Source organism: Macaca nemestrina, chromosome 14, assembly GCF_043159975.1.
Source record: "Macaca nemestrina isolate mMacNem1 chromosome 14, mMacNem.hap1, whole genome shotgun sequence".
Taxonomy (NCBI): Eukaryota; Metazoa; Chordata; class Mammalia; order Primates; family Cercopithecidae; genus Macaca; species Macaca nemestrina.
In genome coordinates this window covers 1,376,399-1,392,887 of record NC_092138.1, presented here as the reverse complement: position 1 = coordinate 1,392,887, position 16,489 = coordinate 1,376,399, and the positions used below count along the sequence as shown (strand labels likewise).

At 35.7% G+C, this 16,489-nt stretch overlaps 1 long non-coding RNA gene and 1 pseudogene across 1 annotated transcript in view; one reads left to right on the top strand and one right to left on the bottom strand.

Moving 5' to 3' along the window:
- Window positions 1–16,489, top strand: part of LOC139358064 (uncharacterized) — a 74,505-nt gene that overhangs the window by 9,211 nt on the left and 48,805 nt on the right. The gene's annotated exons all lie outside the window — the stretch shown is intronic.
- On the bottom strand, window positions 9,153–9,362 carry LOC112423029 (U2 spliceosomal RNA; annotated as a pseudogene).

Here is a 16,489-nt window from a genome sequence, read left to right as displayed (position 1 = left end):
GGAGACCAAGACCATCCTGGCTAATACGGTGAAACCCCATCTCTACTAAAAATACAAAAAATTAGCCGGACGTGGTGGCGGGCGCCTGTAGTCCCAGCTACTCGGGAGGCTGAGGCAGGAGAATGGCGTGAACCCAGGAGGCGGAGCTTGCAGTGAGCTGAGATCGCGCCACTGCACTCCAGCCTGGGTGACAGCGAGATTGCGTCTCAAAAAAATAAATAAATAAAAAGCAATAAAGGAAAATTCCTTAACTTATTAAGTTAAGGAATAAAGACACTCTTTATTAAAGAATATCTATTCAAAACCTGCAACAAGCATGATAGTTAACGATGAAATGTTAGATGAAATGTTAGAAATGATGAAATGTTAATGACAATAGATTAAAACCATAAACACAATGATGTCTGTTATCACTACTTCTACTCATCATTGATCTTAACCATTTCAATAATAAAAGATACTATATGTAAATTATAGATATTGAGAAGGAAGACTCAAAACCGCTACTATTCACAAACAATATTATTATTCACACAAAAAGCAAGAGATATGCAAATAAATCTTTAGAATAAGAGAATTCAACATAGTTTGAGGATACAAGTGCAATTTATAAAAATCAACTATTTCTGTAGCTACACAAGTTAGAAGGGTATAATTTTTTAAATGTATTTTTACAGTAGCAACCAATAATATGTAAGAATAGCTAATAATTATCTAAAAATGTGTGCAAGTTGCTTATAGAGACAATAATAAAACCATATTGTAAACTTACATGGAAGGAGAGATATACCATGTTCATGGTATAAAAAAATAATAAAGATGTCAGTTTTTCCAAAATCATTCATAGTGCAATTCCTTGCCAAATTACTGGCAGGTTTTTTTCCCCTGGACTTTGACAAGAGGATTGTAAAATTTATATGCAAGTGTGAAGTGCCAAGAATGATCAAGGCAATTTTGATAAAACATCAAAAAGGAAAAGAGGAATAAATGGTGATGGAACTTTTTTTTCACAGAGGAGGGAAATAGGGTTGAACTTCTTATCCTATACACAAAGTTAAATTCAAAGTAAATTAAAAGCAAAATGTAAAATGCAAAACTTTTAGAAAACTTTAAAATTAGAAAAAATGTAAAAACCAATCCAACAAGTTATTTTTACACATTCAAATTTTCCAGTCATCCCCGCACAGCTGTCAAGTATCAAATGAGTGGTAAAGTACTAGAATGATAAAAGAAGTGGTATAGTTATGCCACTTGTAGGACTACTTATAAAGCAGCTGCCTTCCTAGACATGCTTTTATCCTAACTCTTTAAATGAATAGGATTGTATTATATTGTTTACATGTCAAAATTTGCATGTCAATGATGCATATATGGTTATGTTCAGAGCATTCCTTTTGGCATTCTTTTGTTTTTTAATGTCAGATTTTAATTTAATGACAAATGCAAAAAATATAAACATGAAACATTTATGAGATTTGTGTTATATGTGATTAACTTATTATAAAAATAATCAGCATAAAACACTAGCATGCCCGTATAAGAACATGCTACTCACCTTTGTTAGCTTTAAATAAACAAAGGTAGGATGTTTAAAATGTAAACGTAAATCAATAGATTAACATTGCTTTAATAAATACAACAAATGCAGACTTAATTACAATAAAATTTAAAATGCTAAAACTAATTCTTGAAAGTTAAATTACGAATTGAATAAGATTTCACATAAAATATTGACAAATAATACTTGGACTTAATCCTTATTATCCTTCCCTCATACATATCCAAAAGTGGTGTAGCATAGAGAGCTGGCTGATACAAGTTCCACAGAAAGACTTTTTCCCATCTAGAAAAATACAAAAATGTATTTTTCCAACGAATAAGCTCCAAAAATGAATTACATATTCATAATAGAATCTTACCTCCTCCACCCCGTAAAGATTCTAAAGTAATATGAATTATATTTGAAGGACATCAAGATAATCCTCCCCCAAAATGTAGATTTATAATATTGTGTAAATCTGCATGGAAACATTACATATTTGAATCATATGTAAAATCATAGGGTGAAAAATTTTTTCTATTCTTACCATGGACTTCCCTAGTGGTCTTCAGATTACATGACCTATAGGATCCATTTCAAGTCTAAAATTCTATGTGATTTCTGCTGAAGATCACTTTTCTCTCTGTTATTTTAGAATGCATCACCTCATCTTTGGCAACTTTCCTTGAATTGAATTCTGATTGCTTAAATTCTTCAAGCAAGGCAGACTTTTTCAAAAGAGAAGCTATATAGACATGGTTTAAAGTTTTTAAGTTCAAATTTTAAACCATGTCTATATACTTTGTAAAGATTATTACCAAAGTTTTACTTTTCAAAAATGTTCCCAAAGTAATTGACAGCTTAGGTACCACGAAACAAGGGTAAAGAGAATTCTATGGCCATTACAAGATATGCAGACTTGAATAGTTGATTCTGAATGCAAATATAATATTATACTTCATTTATAAGGATCATTTTTATCACATTGCCCTAAATTAGAATGCAATGGCATGATCTGGGAATTGACAGTGTTTGGTTAAAAAGAAATTAACTTGAGGAATTAAGGGAAACATAAAAAGCATGTAAAAGGTAAGTGAGTTTATTTTTAAACTGGATACTATTTTTTTTTAATATAAAGCAACTCTTTCAGGGGAACTGCTCCCTCCAATTTATGCATAGATTATTTGACAGACTGGTTGAAATATCCCACACCACTTTTGCACAGTGGAAATGCAAAACCCAAAGAATTCATATTTTCAAGATTGTTAACACCTTCTCAAATTTCTATAATTCATTCAATTTCTGTAGAAAAACATGAACTTTATTTTTCTTACTATTAATTATTTATATAGCTCAGTTTCACAAATAGGTTCTCAGTATCTAAACGCCTGCAATAATTTCACTGTTGAAACCATTTTCTTAAATTTTTTATACATTTCCTAGTGTTGTCACAATAAGGCCTCGTATGACTGTGAATTGTCCTTGGGCTTTTTATATTCACAACCAGAAGAGGATCTCTTTTCTTTTTCTATCAACCTTTTTAATACTTTTTTTTTTTTTTTTTTTTTTGAGATGGAGTCTTGCTCTGTCTGAAGTGCAATTGCACGGGCGCGATCTTGGCTTATTGCAGCTTCCACCTCCTGGGTTCAAGCGATTCTCCTGCCTCAGCCTCCCGAGTAGCTGGGACTACAGGTGCCCGCCAGCATGCCCAGCTAATTTTTTGTTATTTTTAGTAGAGACGGGGTTTCACCGTGTTAGCCAGGATGGTCTCCATCTCTGACCTCGTGATCCACCCGCGTCGGCCTCCCAAAGTGCTGGGATTACAGGCGTGAGCCACCACACTGGCCCTATTACTTTTCTTAAAGAAAGATTATGTCAGTTCCTAAGTCTGTGGCACCCTGAAAATTTACATGCCTGTTAAAGGTGGACATTTGTACTGTATTTTTAGATGATAGTTAAGAAAAGTAGATGATGGGGGGAGTTCACACATGGTTGAATATCATTAGAAAATAATAAATCCACTAAGCAAAATAAGCCTAAGACCATAACAAAGATGAATTAAATGAAGAAAGTCCCCATTCTGTCTTCCACTTTTGTTTGTGTTTTAACTTAGCATTCATTGATAAAAGAGGATATTCCTGAAGGAAAAAAGTTAAAATTGCCACTCTTTTCTGCTTTTAAGTATTTTACTTATTATATAGTGGTATGTATCACTAGTCTAAAGGAGTAAAGTACAAATTTGTTGTCTATATTATTCCTTCAAAAACGTGGTTTTTCCAAGTTGGTCACAGTTTAGTAGGGAAGAAAGGGTTGTAAATCAAGTACAAGTACAGAGTGATACTATACTGTATAAATACATACTGACGTGTTTTTGACCAAGACTAGTATCTTTCAGATTTCAGATATGAGTGTATAAGCCAATGGTAATTTGCATGGTTCTTTTCCTAACTATGTATTTTTAAAGATTTATTATAACCTGTAGACCATCTACTGAAACTAACTCAGTTTAGTGTTAAATTCTATTAAATGTCTTATTTGTCTGCTGTAAAAAATCCCTAGTTATTGAGACAAATTACAAAAGAAATAATATATTTTAGAAAATCTTAGAAAAGTTGCCAGTCACTTGGGTGACTATTCAGTTATTCATTCATTCAACAAATATTTATTTAGTACATCTACCATATACTAAGAACACTGCTAGGCACTGAAGATATAGCTATGAAACAGAAAAACATAGTTCCTACCCTCATAAAACCCAAAGTCAAATCAATGCATCCAAAAATTTTGGCTAAAACATGGAGACTACACAAATTCTTACGTAGTTAAATAATACAGCTATTATTGGAATCATTTTCATACTTAGACACATTATATAGTAAAATTTAGGAATATCAAAGGCAAATTTCTAAAAGCTTTCAGAAAGAAACAGATCACTTACAAATGAACAGGTAACATATTCATATTAGACACTTCAAAAACTTCTGCAAAAAGACAACTGAGTTGGTCAGGTGCAGTGGCTCATGCCTGTAATCCCACCACTTTGGGAGGATGAGGTGGGTGGATCACGAATTCAGGAATTCGAGACCAGCCTGGCCAGCATGGTGAAAGCCCACCTCTACCAAATTTACAAAAATTAGCTGGGCATGGTTGCATGCACCTGTAATCCCAGCACTTTGGGAGGCCGAGGTGGGCAGATCACGAAGTCAGGAGTTCAAGACCAGTGGTAAAAGCCCACCTCTACTAAATATGCAAAAATTAGCTGGGCATGGTGGCATGTGCCTGTAATCCCAGCTACTCCGGAGGCTGAGGCAGGAGAATCGTTTGACCCTGGGAGGCGGAAGTTGCAGTGAGCTGAGATTGTGCCACTGCACTCCAGCCTGGGTGACAGAGCGAGACTCTGTCTCACAAAACAAAACAAAACACTGAGTTACAGTTTTTTGGGGTTTTTTTTTGAGATGGAGTCTCGCTCTGTCACCAGGCTAGAGTGCAGTGGTGCAATCGGTTCACTGCAATCTCCACCTCCCAGGGTCAAGCTATTCTCCTGCCTCAGCCTCCCAAGTAGCTGGGACTACAGGTGTGCACCACCAATCACAGCTAATTTTTGTGTTTTTTGTAGAAATGGGGTTTCACCATGTTGGCCAGGATGGTCTTGATCTCTTGACCTCGTGATCCGCCTGCCTTGGCCTCCCAAAGTGCTGGGATTACAGGCGTTAGCTACCATGCCCAGCCTGAGTTATACTTTTTTAGTATTGCAGAAGAAAATCTTTGAAGCTAGAATCTTGCACTCATCTAGATTGGCATTTAAATATGAAAAGTGCAATGGAAATAATCTCAGCCATATAAAACCTCAGAAAGGTTGCAACAAAAAGACCCTCTTGAAAATCTTGGCTACAATAATAGTAGGAGACTTTAATACTATACTCTCAATGGTGAGTATTACAAGTAGAGAGAAAATTAATAAATAAATAAATAACACAAGCAACACTGTAGACAATTAGACTAACAGACATATAGAGAATACTATGCCCAACAACAGCAGAATACATATATTTTCTCAACTGCACAGGGAACATTCTCCAGGGTAGACCATGTGTTAGGTCACAAAACAAGCCTGAACAAATTTAAAAATATTGAAATCATACTGTGTATCTTTCCCAATCAAAATGGAATGAAACTAGAAATCAACAGCAGAAGAAAAAAAATTCACAAGTATGTGAAAAGTAAACAACAAACTCTTAAACAACTAAAGGGTCAAAGAATAAATCACAAGGGAAATTAGAAAATATCTTGAGACAAATGAAAATAAAAACAACATACTAAAACTTACAGGATGCAGTGAATGTAGTGTGAAGAAGGAAAGTTATAACTGTAAATGCTTATATTAAAAAAGAAGAAAGGTCTCAAATCAGTGCTCTAACTTTCTACCTTATGGAACTAGAAAAACAAGTACAAACTAAACCCAAGCCTAGCAAAGAGGGGGAAAAAAAACAAAACAAAGATTAGAATAGAGATGGAGAATAGAAAAATAATATAGAAATCAACAAAACTGAGAGTTGGTTATTTTAAAAGCTCAAGAAATTTGACAAACTTTTAGCTAGATTGGCTAAGAAAAGAGAGATGACTCAAGTGATTGAAATAAAAATAAACAATGCTGATTTTATAGAAATAAAAAGAATTATGACAGTATCATGAATAATTGTACACCAACAAATTAGATAACCTAGATGAAACTGACAAATTCCTAGAAACACACAACCTAACAAAACTAAATTATAAAGAAATATAAAAATCTGAGTAGACCTTTTTAATGAGTAAGGCAATTGAATTAATAATCAAAAACCTTCTAACAAAGAAAAGCCTTGGAGCAGGTGTCTTTACTGGTGAATTCTACCAAACATTCAAAGAAAGATTAATGCCAATCCTTCTCAAACTCTTCCAAAAAAAAATGAAGAAGAGTGAGCTGTTCTTATCTAAGTCTGTAAGTCCAGCATTAGGTGATATCAAAGCCAGAGAAACATGCTACCAGAAAAGAAAACTAAATATCGCTTAAGATTATTGAGGCAAAATACTCAACAAAATACTAGCAAGCCCAATTCAACAGTATATTAAAAGGATTACACACCATGACCAGGTGAGATTTATTACTGGAATACAAGGATGGTTCAATACACAAAAATCAATCAGTGTAATGCACCACATTAACAAGTAAAGGAAATAAAAACACACAATCATCTCAACTGATACAGAGAAAGCATTTGACATAGTTCAATACCCTGTCATGATTTAAAAACAAACAAACAAACAAACTAGGACTGGAAGGAAATTACCACAACGTAATAAAAGCCACGTATGGACAACACACAGCTCAAACATCATACTCAATGGTGAAAGACTGAAAGCTTTTCCACTAAGATCAGGAATAAGGCAAGGATGCTGTTTTGCCACTTCTATTTAACATAGTACTAGAATTTGTAGTCAGTGCAGTTAGGTAAGAAAGAAAAATTAAAGGCATCGCAATTGGAAAAGAAGGAGCAACATTGTCTCTGTTCACAGATGATATCATTTTACATATAGGAAACCCTAGAGATTCTACACAAACAAATCTGTTAGAGCTAATAAACTAATTTGGGAAAGCTGCAAAATCACAAAATTGACATGCAAAAATCATTGCTTTTCTATACATTAGCAATGAATAATCCAAAAAGGAAATTAAGAAAATATTTCAACTTACAATAGCATCTCCTTCAGCCACAAACAATAACAACAAAAACCACTTAGGAATTAATACAACTAAGGAGGTGAAAGAAAGACTTGTACACTAAAAACTACAAAATATTGCTGAAAAATATTAAAGAAGACACAAATAAATGGCAAACAAAACCTGTGTTCATGAATTGGAAGACTTGATATTGTTAAGATGTCACTGCTACCCAAAGCATTCTACAGATTCAGTGCAATCCCTGTTGATATTCCAATGCTTTTTTGTAGAAATAAAAAATCCATTCTAAAATTCATACAGAATCTCAAGAGACTGCACATAGCCAACTCAATCTTGTAAGATAACAAAGTTGAAAGTCATACACTTTCTTATTTCAAAGCTACAGTAATCAAAATAGTGTGATACTGAAAGACAGAAAGACAGACATAGAGCAATGTTGTTGCTATTGTGAATAATAGCAACATTATCGCAATAGCCAAAAGTGGAAGCAACTCAACTATCCATTGATAGATGAATGCAGAAACAAAATATGGTATATACATCCAATGAAATATTATTCAGCCTTTAAAAAGAATGAAATTCTGATACATACTACAACATGGATGAAACTTTAAGACATTATGTTAAGTGAAATAAGCCCCAGTCAAAAAGGACAACTTAGAGATAACTTGCTAGATGAATAAATTAGAATATAAAACTCAAAGCAGCAGAAATCATTTTTGTTTATTTGGAAGAACACAAGATGAACTATGAAGAGGAAGAAGAAGCCACATAGTAAAAGGAAGTATAAAATGAAAAAATAAATCCTGATATAGCAGTAATTATAGTAAATGGCACTCATATTGGATTATAAAACAAAGTGCTAAGTATGAGAATAAGATATTCTTACACTTTACAACAAAAAGACATAGAAAGGTAGAAATTAAAAGCACTAAAAACATATACAAAAGAAATATAAACAATAAAAAAGGCCAGAGTACCAATCTTGATCTTAAATCTATCAAAAGACTTCAGGCCAAAATTATCTTCTAAAGGCAAAGAGCAGTATTATACATAGATATTATAACAGGTCAGGAAGGTAAAACAAATCAGGAAGTTCAGCAAAGTTGCTGTATACAAGATCAGTTTTAAAAAGTCAATAACATTTCTCTGCAGCAGTAAAGACCATCTAGAAAACATAATTAGGAAATAAGCTGCTATACACAGCAATAAAAACAACTATAACAAGTCAGTAAACTTTTGAAAGAATGTGAAAGACCTCCATGGTTAAAGTTTTAAAAACCTATTACAAGACGTGAAGTTCTAAATAAATGGAGAAATAGTTTATCTTTACAGATAAGATCATCTAACATTCTAAAAGCATCCACGCCCCCAACCGACAAATGATGCATCAGTCTACAGCATGCCAATTGAAATTGTAGCCAGATGTTTTTAAGGACTTTACCTATTTTAAAATGTATATAGAAGAATGAAGATCCACAAATAGTTAAATCAGTTTTGAAAAATAAGACTAAAGGGCAGGAATTTGTTCTACCACACTCAAGATTAAAACAAAGCTATAATAATTTTTTTAAAAACACAAACAATAGTATGGTACTGGTGTAAAAACGTAAATGAAGAAATGGAACAGAACGGAGATCTCAGATGGAAGTCTTAGATACCATAAACATGATACCACAAATCCTTGGGGAAAGAAAAAACCTGTTTATGATAATGGGAAAGTAAGTTTACCATATTGAGGAAAAACAGATTTATATCTCATACTGTATACATATATATATGCATATAGAGGGGTGTGTGTTTATATGTGTGTGAAAATATATATGTATATATGTGTATACATACTAAACATCTAAATATGAATGGCAAAACTATAAAGCTACAGAAGAAACTATAGGCTAACTTTATGACCCTGGTATGGGAAAGAACTCTTAAGCAAGATACCAAAAGCAGAAACAAAACGTAAGGAATTGTTAATTTGACTTCATCAGAATTGTTCAATGAAGGACCCCACAGCCAAACTGAAACCAATGTGCTAAGTAGTATTTAAACTGATAAGAACAGATACCACACTTGATCTTAGCCAAAAGGCACAGAAGCTATGTGCTAACTGGTATTTAGGATGTACAAGAAAACATATGCAAATCATTCAATAATAAAGAGGAAAACTAATTGAAAAATAGACAAAGAATATATATAGGCAATTCGCAGAAGTGGAAACCTAAATGGCTAAAGGATGTATGAAGAATGCTCAAATGTATTGAAAATCAGATAAGAGTGATTTAAACAAATTCAAAAACTGCAACTAGATATCCATGAGATAAACAAGCATTAGAAAATCAGATAAGGCCAAGTATTTGCAAGGATGTGGGAAAACAATAACCTATGTGAACTACTAGTGAGAGCAGACTGGTTCAGCTCGTCAAATTCAGTACTTAGTCAATTTCAACATGCATACACCTTATTAACCAGCCAACCCTTACCTGGGTATATATATTGTAAAGAAGTTTTCACACATAGGAGTCATGTATTATGTAGTCACTGAAGTGCTGTTTGTGGTGTTTCCAGTGATGAGGGGAAATCTTGGTGTTCCCTCCTGGAGGAAGGGGTGAGTGAAATGTGCAGACTGCATAATACTGAGTATTTTTTGGCAGCTTGAAGTAACAAACCAAGTGTCAACAGAGCAATATGAATAGATCTTTAAAACAGCGCTTTGAGAGGCCGAGGCGGGTGGATCACCTGAGGTCAGGAGTTTGAGACCAGCCTGGCCAACATGGTGAAACTCCATCTCTACTAAAAATACGAAAATTAGCTAGGCGTGGTGGTGGGTGCCTATAATCCCAGCTACTCGGGAGGTTGAGGCAGGAAAATCACTTGAACCCGGGAGGCGGAGGTTGCAGTGAGCCAAGATCGCGACATTGCACTCCAGCCTGGGCGACAAGAGCAAAACCCTGTCTCAATAAAACAAAACAAAACAAAACCAAACAAACAAACAAAAACCCACGGCGCTGAGTAAAAAAATAAGAAGTAGAACAAGGTCTAATAAGATACAGTGGACTATATTATTATATTTTGCAAGAGTGTGTATACACGTATGTTAGACTTCAAACTCGTTAGAGCGTTTGCCTCTGGAAAGAGGGGGGAATGGGAGAGGGAATGGTAACAGAGAATGAGATGAAAAAGGAATCAATATCTAAATTAAGTATTTTGCTTCAACTGTAATGATTGGGTGATACGAACTGAGGAATATGATTAGTTCAACTCTCTGGCACTGAGGTCAGTTGAAAACATTGATAAGATATAATATCTGTATTTGATGAATGTGCAGTGTAAATGAGGAAGATGACACAAGATTTACTTTATAGTAAAAACATGCTGAGTAATATAAGTCAAGTAAATGTAAGTGTGATCAGAGATTAGTGTAATCAGAAAGAAGGCATTCTGGAAGAAAGAAGCTTTTAGCTGGCATTGAAGAACAGCTATATTTAGATGTGTCAGTTAGATAAAATATTATTCTACACAAAGTAAACTTTGAGAAAAGTCAGAAAATGGAAAAAGTTCCTGTCAAGTGTGAAAAACCAGTGATTAAGTTTTGCTGGAGTATTTGCTGCCTGAAGGGGATTAGTGAGAGAAAAGGTTCCTGGAAGATTTTAAAGGTGAGGCCAGAGAGTCCAATTCTTCCAAGGCAGTAGAGATCCACTGAAGACTTTATAGCGGGAGAGTGACGTCCCAAGGACACAGGGGTCATTGCTGATGCTCCCAAAGTACCTGCTGATCTGAGCTGCCAGGGCCATTCAATTAGTAGCAATGACTTAAGGACCTCATCTAGAGTTCTCACGTTTCCTTGTACTTCCATTTGACTGAAGAACAAAGGACTTAGAAAATTGGAGTCCTAAGAAACAGTGAAAATAAGTCTGGGAAAATCCCTGGAGCCTAAAATTAAGCTCTGCGTGTTCTTGGTTTCTTGTTGCTCTCCGGCAACTTCGTTAAGTTTCTGTTCCTCTTTCCACTCCAACATATTGCAGCCCTTTGATGCCTTTAGATTTGCAAGTTCAACACCTTTTTCGGACTTTTTTGGTATGAAGACCCAGTTTTGAGCTAGGCTGACATTGGACAAGCTGGAAGGCCAGCAGCTACTGCATCAGGTCAGTGCAGGGAAGTAGATATTAAAGACCTGAGCCAGAGCCTTGGGTGCCAGGGCTGGGAAGAAGGTTGGTCTGGCAATCTCAGAATGGCATGGTATTGATAGGTGAGAGCAAACACTCATGATCACGGGGTCTAGCTTGAAGTAGCCAGGTTGTCGTGACCTTCAGACTTAGTCTCATTGTTTTTTAAACTTAGTTCGAAAATTTAGAAAGCAACAGAATGAAAAAAGTTCCACTTAGTTATCTTGCCTTCCCTTGTCACTCAGGTGAGAGTGTGAATGCAACTGGACTATCTTTTTCTCCTTGCCCAGTTCCTACACGCAAAACATTCCTTTACCAGGAACAGCCCTTACGTCTTTGATGTCAGTTGTTTAATTCTCTGGAAACTGACCTCTCTTTCCCGGTATCCTTCTTGCCTAACTTGTAGATTTCCTGGAGTTTGTCTCTCCCTGCAGCTGAAATTCTGGCAGCCAATAGGGGACTCAGCCTCACTCCAGTCCCCAGAATCAAACCAGGTATTAATAGGAGGGATTAAGTTGCTGTGACTCAACACTTAGGTACTCTGGCAGCAAAGATGCTTGATGTTGTCCAGCCCTGATCTTGGGCCCCAGTTTTAACAACAGGCTTCTATCTTGCTCCTAATCTGCTCTTTACACAGCTGCAAAAGCCCCTGCCTTGGCAACATTCCTGGTGGTAACAAGATCCCTCTGGGGAATGGCTCAGCCTTGGTCTTCCACTCCTCCTCCCCCCATCACTTCTGCTGCCCCTCATATACTGAAGCCTTGCCCTTGAACACTGTCTTCATGATAGTTACACGTTGTACTCTGTATGGTGATTGGGCCACAGACAATTAGTAAGGACATGAACTATGTTCATCATTCCTCGGGGGAAGAGGGAGGGCGGGGGGTCCATTAAAAGGGTGTCATTCATTGCTGATGTCCCAGAAACTGCAAACTGCCAATTTGAGTTTAGGAAACACCTATTATTCTACCTTGATTGTATCTAAAAATGGGGTGAGAAGAAAGGGGTTTAGTGAACTCCACCCTCAGGATAAATGCAGAGGGCAACACCTCAGCGAAGTGTAGTGGTCTGCAAGGTATATTTCAGACATCTGCCATTCCCTGTCCTAGGAATGTACCTCCACCCTGCCCTTGGAACAGGAAAGCAGTCCTTGAATTCAAGCCAAATTGATATTAGGAGCTCCACACATGATCTCATCAGGGACACTACAGTCTGTACTCTCTTTCTTTGCTGCCTTTCAGGGAACACACACCAGACCTAGAACACCGATGACTGACTGTTCAGGAAAGGTATGGAAGAGTGGGCACAAGGTGGGACCCTGACTATTTGCTGGAGTCACCACCAGCTGGGACCCAGTTCTGCTGACTGTTGTAGTCCTGTTGTAACAAGTGCTTTCATGTTTGCTACAATAAATAAGTATCAATGTGTTTAACCAGTAATGATAACCGCTTTGCTTTTTGGCAAATCCTAAAGAGATAAAACTAATTCGTACAATTGAGCGGGGAGAGAAAAAGTCACACACACAAGTCTCATCCTCCTAGATCCATTTACCGTCTTAAAAGGGACAAGGAACAGATAACCTGATAATTGTGGAAGGATTCTATAACCTTACTCACTTCTACCAGATTGGCTATTATCCTATTGGCTTCATTATCCTATTTCTTTTCAGAGATCTGGAATCAGATCCTTAAATTTTTTAGGTTTCTGCGCTTATCTACAGATGTAGAAGAAATTGCAAAATGAGGGAGATTATGCAGTGATATGAAACAAAATCTGAAGGGATAGAAAGGATGGTTGAGTTGCTGGAGAGGAACGAAAGCTGAGTTCCTGGGGCCTGCTTTGAAGATGAAAGGAAGGCACCAGGAGATAAACTGGCCCAGAGATAGGTCTTGTGGGGCTTTGCAGTTAAAAAACCTGCAGATGGTTTTTGGATGGGATCAAATATCAGAAAGGCAGATAAGCCACAAACCCAAATTAGGTTCCAGTTAAGTTATTTTCTCAGATACAATACTCAATACAATCCTTGACATTTTGTTTCACATGCAAGCTTTTTCCTATCATTCTTTCAATAAACATTTACTAAATGTCTATTCTGCAGCAGGCACAGCTGCAGGTAAATTAGCCAGAAATCAATTGATTGAAAACCAGTCCTCTATAAGTCAACTTAGCAAAGCATCAATTTGCCTAAAAACAATTTGCTAAATTTACCCAATTTATCACAAGTATATTTTTAAGGACTATTCTTCTTGAATATTCTTCTTAAATGTAGTATTCATGGGAATATTTTTAGGACTATTCAAGTTGTAGCAAGTGAGGACGTAGGTGGTCTAGTGTTTTTCAGACATTTTTCCTAGTCTAGTTTATTTTTTACTAAGTATCGGTTAAGGGTTTGTCTCTAGGTTTGTTGTATTTGCTGTTCCTTCAGTCTGGACTGCCCTTCCCCAGATATTTTCATGTTTACTTTCCAAATTGCCTGTCATTTTGTCAGACATGTCACTGGATCCAGCTAAAAGGTGAATTTTGAAAACACTAAAAGGTTTCCCTAAAGCAAATATCGTACAGAAATAGTCAAATCAGTCACAAATAAAAATTCAGCTTTCATTTTATCTTAAGAAAAATGTAAAGGACCAACTTATCAATGGTAATCAATTTGTAATTAGTTTAATTTACAATCACTCTGAAACCCTCAAACATCACTTTTTCAGATATTTATAGCTTGGATTAATTAAAAATTTCACACTTGTCTAGAGACTATTCTACTTCATGTTACTCACTGCACATTCTAGAATTAGCGTACAGATTTCCCTCATACTTAGTTGATACACTAAAGAATTCAGTTATTTTTATAAAGTGCATGAATTTCTAGGTTTTTCTAAAATACCTTATTACCCTAGAAGTAGATAACCAGCTGTTTAAAGTTTCAGACTTTAACTGCCTTTCAGTACAAAAGAATATATTTAATTAAAAATCTCCAAAGAGATAATCCTAAGGAAAAAAAGACAGCATATTGGCAGGAAAAGAGTAATTTTGAGTGTAGTACACCACATTCTAAATGAAAAATTTTGGATGACTTACAAGAATCCAGAGAGATTGAATCTGAATGGTGTGATTCAACTGGTAAATATGTGCTATGCATTTACTAAGAAGTCATAAAGTACAGGAGAGAGGTCTCACTTAGAGGCACTTATATTTTATAAAATCAGAAAGACTTTAGTTTGTTGAATAAGGTCAAGTCTTATTTACATGCAAGGATATAAAAGCCAACATAAGTGGCTATAACTAGGATCAAATATTTAAGATGCAACTAAAGGACTCAACTTTTATGAGAAATACCCAGGAGATGAACCAGCTATAGGACACTATGAAGAAATAAACATATTTGAGACATGATACAAAACAACGGTCCTGGATGCTTTAAAGATTCAATGCCAAAGAAAAGAAGATGTGTTGGGGCATGAGGGTGCTACTGAGAACACTGTTGCATTAAAAGAGATTAAAAGAAATACAGAAACAAAATGCGATATATAAATCTGGATTTAAAACAAAACCCAGCCATTCAACACATTGCTTAAATATATATCTGAGGAACAAATGAGAAAATTTGTACATGATCTGGGTATAAGATAGTATTGTAATAATTGCTAATTTTCTTGGATGTGTTAATAGTATTGTGATCATGTAGTGGAATGCCCTATTTTTAGGAGATGACCCTGAAATATTTAGGGGAGAATATCATGAAGTCTGCTGCTTATTTTGAAATAGGTTAAGCAAACAACATACACACACAAGTGCACACATCCACTTATCTGGCAAAATGTTAACAATTGTTGAATCTAAATGGTAGGTGTCTAAGTGACATAAGTGTTCATTGTATTTTTCTTCTGAATTTTCTATATGTTAGAAAATGTTCATAATTAAACACTGGAAAAAATAAAAATTATTAAAGTTTTTGTAGTAAAAGACAGGTCCTTTTAGAATTTTGAAAAAAGGATCTTAAGGAATTATCTTCATTAAAGATACAGAGCTAAACTTAAGAATAAGACAACACTCTTCGTAAAGAATGCCATTCGCCTATACCCAAATAAAATGCCAGGCAAATAATGGTAATTATTCTTAAGACATAGGCAATTGGCCTTACAATACTGATTATCTGTGTTTCTAACTATCCTGCATCCTCTCAGAGTAAATAAGGATGTTAATAGCTCACAGCACTATACCTCTGTAAGCTCATAGAGGTCAGTATATTATAAATTATTGTCAATGTTATAGGCATCCAACCTTTACAGAGATGTCAGAAAGGAGGCAGATGAAATTCTGACTTAGTATAAAATCTAACAATCTTTGTAAGCAGAATGGTTAAATAAATATTTTTCCGTTTGGCTAACATAGCACATGGATCAGTTGAATTTACCTGAGTAAGTGTGGAGCTCACTGAGGTTGTGTCTTGGCATCGCTGGAATATTGCAGTAAGTGCAAAATGCTTCCCAAAGGACGCCGCTTTTTCACAGCCCAGGCTGGAGAAACCAACTTAGTAGCAAATTGGTCTACCTGTTAAACAAGAAAATGAAACATGGAGCAGAAGAAATGTCTGTCAGTGTTATAGACCAGCGCTCCTGTAACAGCCAACCCCGGCTCAAGGTCCTAGATAATCCCAGTGGGCTTCAAAACCCACGGTGGGTGATGTGCAGAGGCCTCAGGGCAGTTAGGACGAGAAGACCTGGCATGCATGGCAGTGTAACAGGAAGGAGTTTAGCTTTCTATTTACCTTCAACTGAATCCACCTTGCATGCAAAAGCCCACTTTTCAGTCAGCTGCATTCAGAGATCTGATGCTGGATAACAGCTTCTTAGAAGGAATGTTCTTATTTTTTTGAAAATCTGAAACACAAGAAAAGTATTATTCTTGGGCACCAAATAAAGACCTGGTAAAAATCCTTATTGCCACAGAAAGTCATCATCTTCTGACATTATGAGAGGTAGAACTTGGAGGCAGCATACACTCTGCAATAGTACATCAACATTCTGATCTCTTTGCAAGAAAGTTTCCCGTTATAGACTCGGCTAA